The sequence below is a fragment of the Dermacentor silvarum genome, chromosome 8 (genome assembly GCF_013339745.2).
Source record: "Dermacentor silvarum isolate Dsil-2018 chromosome 8, BIME_Dsil_1.4, whole genome shotgun sequence".
Classification (NCBI taxonomy): Eukaryota; Metazoa; Arthropoda; class Arachnida; order Ixodida; family Ixodidae; genus Dermacentor; species Dermacentor silvarum.
Window position 1 is genome coordinate 148,606,045 of NC_051161.1, and position 8,196 is coordinate 148,614,240.

The 8,196-nt window shown below is 43.5% G+C and overlaps 2 non-coding genes across 2 annotated transcripts; one reads left to right on the forward strand and one right to left on the reverse strand.

Annotated features, from left to right (window-relative positions):
• Positions 1-2,178: 2,178 nt before the first annotated feature.
• Positions 2,179-2,251, reverse strand: Trnaa-agc (transfer RNA alanine (anticodon AGC)). Its single transcript has one exon. It is a non-coding gene; the product is annotated as a tRNA-Ala (tRNA).
• A 5,615-nt stretch (positions 2,252-7,866) lies between these two features.
• Trnay-gua (transfer RNA tyrosine (anticodon GUA)) lies at positions 7,867-7,958 on the forward strand. The gene is given in 2 exon segments: positions 7,867-7,903; positions 7,923-7,958. It is a non-coding gene; the product is annotated as a tRNA-Tyr (tRNA).
• Positions 7,959-8,196: the final 238 nt, after the last annotated feature.

The window sequence follows — 8,196 nt, forward strand, 5'->3', positions numbered from 1 at the left end:
CGAGTAGACCAGTACGGACTAGAATTGTGCTATCTGCCACAGGCAACCTTTAAGAATTTCTGCAAGTGTTCGCTGAAACACCCTGTATATAAGATAAGAAGCACAACTTCGCGTCACAAACCTAAGATAACCGCGAATGTGCTTCTCATCTTTCTAACTGCGCTTTGCCATTGAAAGATCCAATGCATATATATTATATATATATAATTATATAATATATATATATATATATATAGCAAATGAAGGCTGCTAGAGCTCCTATCTGAACATCTGCAGATGTTGCTTGCGGCAACAACTGCACCAATTTGATGAGGATTGTTGCACTTAAGAGAAAAAGTTAAAATTTGTAACTAAAGCGAGTCAATTTAAGTTTACGGCACTAATTTTTCTTAGGCGTTCTATTGTCAGCTATTTTTCCTATTCGCTGTAGCTTGTACATCTTAATCGATGTTTTATAAGAACCATTGTTGGCAGGATGTCAAGTTTCTTGGCCCATATCGTTCCCCAAGAACTACACTTTTCTTGTGAAATATAGCGAACGCGTTGCTGCCTTGCCTGGACTCAAGGAATACTTTCCTCGGATCGCTTCAAGGCCTGGCCAATATGCAGCGCCTTTGCACGAGCGCTGGGACCGCGGCAAACACCGCCCACTGATGGCTAAATCAGGCTTTCTATGCCGTATTGGATGCCCTCTCGATGAACAAAGATGGCGACCACGGAGCCAAATAGCGAGAGAGATGATTTAACACGAAAGGCAGAGAGGTCGGCCCGTACATTTCTTGCCAGTTGCTCTGCGGGGGGGGGAAGAATGATGGTGACCAAACTTTCATGGAAAATAGGCAGTACAAGATTTGAAGCTCTGACCATTGACATATTCTTCTCATGTGTTTTGTCTGACTGCGCTCATAATTTACGTTCGTAAACAATCCGCCAGATGTTCAAATGATTACTAGTCGCTCCAAGAATCCGAACCTGAGCCTAACACGAGAGAACCCAATGGAGTTACTTGATTAATTATATTTGATAAACTATATGCTTGAAGTAAGACAGTAGCTTCGGATGGTGGATGGTGTGAAAATTGCAAAATATTGTCTAACGTCAGCGTATGCGCAACAAGTCTATTTCGTCAGCTTTGCCAATGATTACTTCTCATTTGTTTGTGAGCGTACGGGGTAGAATACGGATTTCTTTGACGTGTAGGGTAGCAAACCGAAGTTGTCTTCCGGTTGGCTTCCCTGCCTTTGCTATAATTTATCTCTCTCTATCTTTGATTTGAGTTATCTTACGATTTATTTCATGGAACCGGGACTGAACTGGTAGGAAATCGGAGCACGCTGAACCGAATTGAGTCGATATCTTTTGTTCCGTCCGATATTAGGGTTGTGCTTCATTTGCTCAATCCTCCCCTCGGTGACCTCGTCTGTATTTTAGAGGCAATGTATTGGTTAGCTTTTCGCTGTGATTGGCTCATTTCCAAGTGCATGCGCATGCGCGCGCTGATCCGCCAGATAGGCCGCCACTCCTTGAGCCCAGTTTGGATATGCGCATACTTTATCATGTAGTGCATACGCATCACGCAACCGCCGTAATGAAGGGCTGCAAAATCATTTTTATCATTTTTAGCCGTGTGGGAATCAAACCCGTGCCTAGTGATGAGCAGGCGATCGCCAACAAAGCACGTATATAAAATTTATCGTAACGAAAATATGATGTATAAGAAAGTCAAGTACGCGTATATAACAAGAAAGGATCCGTTCTCATCCAACCGCAAGTACCAAATATCGTGGTAAACATCTTAAAATAATACTTTATAAGTGATAAATGATTCTTAGGCGGCCGAAATATCTTGGTGTTACTGTGTCATGTTTCTGTGACAGTATTGTGAAAGCGGACATGATTTTCTAGTATAGTGACTGGTGCATGCAATGTTGCGGTAAATTGTTCCCCAAAAGGGCCATACGGAATCAGATTCATTTTGCCCCAATAACTCCTAAATCTAGCAGCCCTTCTCGACGGCTGTGTTTATAGAGAAAAAAAAATAGCTCGGTTATCAAATGTGCCTGAGGAAAATTCATTTCTTATTCTCAATATATTGCAAGAAAAGGTACCGAACACCCGATAGCTTCATATATTTCGTTTTATCACCCAACAATAATAAAAAAATAAAATAAAAAGCCGTGGAGGTGCTGGGTATCGATCCCAGTACCTCTCGCATGCTAAGCGAGCGCTCTACCATCTGAGCTACACCCCCGACACGATCGTAGTGTAACAGAGCTTCTACTCAATACAGTATAGTGTACAACGCCTCGCACGTGAAACTGGGTCGAAAGAAAGGGATCGAGAGGGCTGACGGAGCGAAGACCGGTTACCGCAAGGATCTCGTTTCGCATTCTAAGCACCTGGCGGGTGAGCCATTAGGAGCGGAAGTACACTCTCGGGTGTGTGCCTACTTTGATGTGCACTTATCTTTGCACTGTTTCCTGAGACGTATCGAAGCTGTGCTGTGGACTATTAGCGACGCCTTATCAGAGAGCTCCGCAATACCTTCTACCGCCTAGCCATCTATACCATGCACCTAAATCGACATACCTTTACAGCGAAATATTCTTTGCGCGCCTTCCCGGATATTCCTGACCGTGACAGCTGGGTGTCCTGCTGTCTTGCCGAATAGCGCGTACTTCTAAAAAATCGAATTACCCGATGGTAGGAACAAACCTCTTTTGCGCATAAACGCAAAACCGTAATCATTGCTTACAATTGTATGTACTTTGCGCTAAGCGAAGATGCTGATCACTTTCAGGCTGTTATGGTATTCTGGGAACAACAGTGATAGAATATTTGTCCAGTTCAGACCATTTGGGGATGCAACCAAGCAACGCGGAGAGCTTGTAAATGCGGAGTAAATATATCTAATTATGAACGGCGACCTATAGGACTGAATAATTTTACAACCCACTCAGGGAACTATCAAGTCGGAGTTCGCTATTAATGAACGCAATTGGTCCATCTGGACCAATTTACCTATATAAAATATTACACCTTTCCTTCTATGTATACATAATGAACGTGTTTGAACCTTCCTTGTTTGAACTAGTCCATCAAGTACACTTCAGTATTTTGAATCACGTTGCAGCTTGAAAGTTAATGGAGTCTGTCTGTTCAAAGCGAACTATTTCAAGCTCTTTTTTTTCGCAGTTCTAGGGCATAGTACAAACTTTGAAACCCGTTTGAGGCCAAAATTTGTTCAACATTCTCTTTGTGATTACGCGGATGCTGAAGTGAACTTCGTTGTTAAAGGGCCCCTCACCAAGCTTCATTGAAAATTTTGGGTAACACTAAGTTGCATTGCACTGCATAGGGAGCTTATTACAAGAATTTCTGAAATTGGCATCGTTATTAGAGGAGATAGAACAAATTAAAATGTCGCGTTGCCATGTAGCCGAAAGGCCAGCTTCACGGCAAGTGTGGACACTTCCCCTGCTTACTAGCGCCCGCTAGTGAAATTCCTTGTGTGCCTTGTCCGACATCGTTGCCGAAGGACCACTCGCGTTTATGTCATGGGCACCGCCTCTTTTTTACAGCGAATCTCTGTATGGCTAAGGTTCTATGCATTTTTTGTGTCCGTCCACAGATCTGCATGCGCAAAAACTCAGCTCCCGAATTTGATGCAAAATTGCTTCATTGTATGCAATACCTTATACGTCTCATCGCTTAAATATGCATTTTGATTAAATTAGTCAGCAATATGGGCACCATTTTAAAGATCCGTAGAATCTCTGGTAGATATTAAGTGTTTCTCAAATATTTACTGCTGTGCGACCCGTGTCGGCCATGTCTACGTTCACACCGCCCTATCTCTTTGTCGTTCCAAGCTCGTACGTGCCTAGATTGCTTCCGCTCTCCCAGGGCGGCGGCACCGTCGCGCGTTGTCGGCATGGAGGAAGGAGAACAAGGTGCCGTTCTCCATTTTTAATTTCACTCTTGACTCGTGGTAATGGGGAGGCCGCGTATAGTGCGCACTCACGAGGAACAGCACGATTACGAAGAGTGACGGCGAGAACAGGTGAGAGAATGCAGTCGGTGGCGGCGGAAGGTAAACACCGATGAAGATCGTTCCCGAGGAGGTCAGCCGCAAGTGGCTCGCCATGGAAGACAACGCAAGTCGTCTGCTCTCTGTCGTGTGCCAAACAGCTTCACTGGTCATCCATCTTCACAGAGTCGAATGACTTGTGATGTTTTTTTTTCTTCTGTTCCTTTTTTTTTTTTTTTGCTGCGCGGCGCACTACCAAGGTAGTATTCCGCGTTCTGCACTGAATGATCGACCGAAGTCACGTGCGAACTAATCGCATCAGCACTCGTCATTTCGTCTATTTTGTACTCGTGTCTGTTTCGTGTTCACTTGCTCCTTTTATGAGCGTTGTCTGAAGGTTCACATGCGCGTGTCCAACATGAATGTGCTCTTTACAGTGCATTTTATAGGCCTCCTGTATCGTAAAAGAATGTCCTGGTGGTGGCTAGGTGCGCCAATAATTCTACAAGACCGATCTGGTGTTCCACGGAATACTATTCTTGCACTCACTATTCAGAGAATTTAAGGCCCGAATATAACTAATTCATTCGTCACGTTCTAGATAGTGCGACGAGGTTCGACACTTCCACCAAATATAACTAGGCTAAGCACTACCAAGTCATCCCCAGAATTTTCCGGAATTTATTAATTATGGATCAATTATCGATTAGCTATTGATTGGCTATCGATTGGCTATCGAAAGGTATTGGCCACGTATGTGGGCTAGGCTAACCACTACCAAATCATCCCCATAATTTTTACTGGAATTTATCGATTATTGATCGATTATTGATTAGCTATTGATTGGCTATCGATTGGCTATCGATGAATGACTAAGCTTAAGTAGTCCGGACTTGTTGTTGGGCTAGTTGGTTCATCTTATTCCGTAGTGTTTAGACGCAACCAAGAACGAAAAAAATAAAGGATCAGGACAGAAAGCGTCGCTCTTTCCTGTCCTGATAGTTTTTTTTTTTCGTTCTTGGTTGCTTCTAAACACTACAGAATTAAGTAGTCCCAACCATGTTTAGCTAGACTATGCCAGGCTCAGCTTCGCCAGTTTACAGGGGCCTGGATCGGCCGCCAGGATCGGCACACATTTTCTGTTAACGCACCATGGACTTACGGCGACTTAAACAGATCCGCTGTTAAAGAATCATAAATGCTGGAAGGCACTGTAGCGTTAGCCAGAAACACGGGCTGTCATACATTCAGGGCACGGGCTTTCTGTTTTAATGCGCCGCGGACATGTATTGTTCGCGGGTGCATGTACTGATGGAAACAATGCGTTATATTGCACATATGTGCCAGCTCTGACGAATGTTTTGTAAAGTTTAATTATTTTAGCTTGCTCTACGATCTTACTAATGTCGCGTGAAGTTTTACAAAAAATAAATTTTACTCACATGCGATTGTAAAAAAACGTGCATAAAATAGAAGTTGTAAGGATACCGATGGTGTCCTCTTGTTGCAGCGCAAGCTACTTGCTTCAAACAAGTTTATTGAAAAAAGTTCCTCAAACAACCAAAATTGGCAACAGCAAAGTTGCTGAAAAGTTCCCTATGATATCTAAAAAATAAAAGTTACATGTTTATACTGCAAGGATCCAACATAATGTCAAAAAAGCTACATACCTTTTAATTTGGCCAGGCTCATTCCTGACTGATATATGCGTCAAAAATGGCAGTTTTTTTTACAGCAATGTAGGCCTTTATGCAGAATAACGTGCATGATACTCTTTTTTGGGGGACCCAATGATTGTGTAAAAAAAAAGAAACCCTGTGCATCTGTGTCGTCTAGCTATTTAGATGTAGTTTTGTGCAGTGCACGTCATTGGTTGACGGCACTTCGGGTCCTCATGGGGAAACGCGTCCGTATTATTATTCTCTCTTGTTATGTTGGTATCTCATGGCAGCTTTGTAGTTTAATCTGTTTGTCGTTTCCATGCACTTGCTTGCACATGTGGGCATGTCTTCATTTACATATGTGAACTGCAATTGTTTCTCCCACCTGCCTCGTACTCCGGGCAAAATTCTTTGTCAAGCTGATGTGTGACTTTTAGCTTAATCCTTGCTTAATCAATGTTTTAGATTTGGTCTAGTAACAATGATTTGCGTGTCAGTCACAGCTGTACGCGTACCTAAAGCCATATCGTCGTTAATGGTATATATATATATATATATATATATATACTCCTGGAAAAGCGTGCGCTCAGGGAACACTTTGAAAGAAGCAGGTTATGCCTCTTCTCCTCCCAAGGTCGTGGCTACAGGATCTTTAGTTTTATTTCTCACAGGCAGATGATGTGAATGGGGTGACAGTAGCATAAAAGGTTTTGTTAGAATAGGAAGTCATCACATTATCTGCCGGCGGAGTTATATTGCAGTTGTTTTGAGAGCATGACTACAACATTTGCCTTGGTGAGCGCCAGCGGTGATAATTCAGAACTCAAGTGCCTCAGCCAGACATGGTTTTATGGTGTTAGAGTAGTAGGAATGTAGCGTCCTTTGAAAGTGGCTCTTTGCGTGCGCCACTTTCCCGGCTATACCAGTTTGTTGTGCGAGACAATTTTTAGCACGCAAAGCATTATTAGAGCAGAATATATTTAGTTTAAGATAAGGTATCAGTAAAATTTGCATTTCCTTCAGTCACCTGGAGATGTCGAGCGGGAGTGCTTACAGCTGTTCAATTTGAGCACTTCCTGCTTGCTTATTTCTTTCTGGCCATACTGCTTGATTAGCAGTGAAGGCGACCTATTCATGTTTGCCGAAAAATTGTTTAACCACTGTTTTTTTATTTAGAGCCAATGACCTCTCTAGAAGGGGGGCATATTTTTTAGATACCACCATGGCGTGCATTACGTTTACGCTTATTTACGAGCATCATGTGCTCCTCTTCAAGTTGCTTGAGTGCTTGCAGCATTTTATTATTTAATTGCGAACGTGCGTTTAGAGAAAAAACTTAACCGGTTTATTGAACAGAAGAAATCACTATACACTTTATATTAGTAAGTAAACCATATTTGAGACAGATAATTTAGAGTCTATATGCCGTTTACATTCATTCTTTCAGCACGGATGCGTAGAAGTGCCGATCGGAATAAAAAGAAAATGAATGAAAAGAACCTCTTCTGAAGAATATCTAAGCATGCGGAAGGGTATGCAACCGGTGCAGCAGGCGCACCCCGGCTTCCATACAGCGAAGTTGCGCTGTTCACGCAGCGCCCTGTCTTTTAATGCTATTGGCGCACTTATGTGACGTCATGCAAGAACTGTATGACGTCAAGGCATCCTGAAGCTTTCTGCACGCCATCCATCGCATCGACACCTGGTTTTCATACATCACTGCAGGTTACGCCCACTGTGGAATAATTTTAAACGTGATTGACACATTGGGTGGTATTACTGGTGTGAGGTGACCACAGATACCGATGCAGTCGCGAGTTTATATTTGCTCCTGCCAACGCGGGTGAGGTCAAACAATGCTTTGTGTCAGTGAGCCTTCTGCGGCCGCCACCGTTGAAACAGTGGCGGAAGCGCATCACACAGCAAGCTCTAGGGGCCGCTCCTCTTCATTCTAAATGTGAGCTTCACTTCTGATTGCTAATCAGAAGTTCTAAACACCTGGGCAACGCGAGGCGCCAGCCGACACTCAGTCAGCTCTGCGTTCGTGTGACGATAGCTGCCGCGTGGCTGCCGAACCAGTTTCTCAACAAGGATGGATGCTGCGGCCCGCCACCGCTAAGTGGGTCTTTCACTCACGCAATTCTCAAGGTCTCCCTCCAGAGCCGACCTTCTGTTCCGTCGATAGCTCAGTTGGTAGAGCGGTGGACTGTAGAGGTTTGCCCGACGCGGTCATCCATAGGTCGCTGGTTCGAATCCGGCTCGACGGATAATTTTTTTCCATGCCACTTTCTAGTCATCAAAATACAAATAGATACTCCGCATAAGAAATTGTACATCACTGCGGGCTTTTCTCATTGTTTATTTTTTTTATAATTATACCTTATGTAGTTACAAGTTACAGCACTATATGAGGTGGCTAAAGGCGACACTATGAGTGACATTCGCCTGAATGGCCCTCGGAGCCACCGCGCATGCAGTACAATAGTCTTACTTTCCGTCAAACAT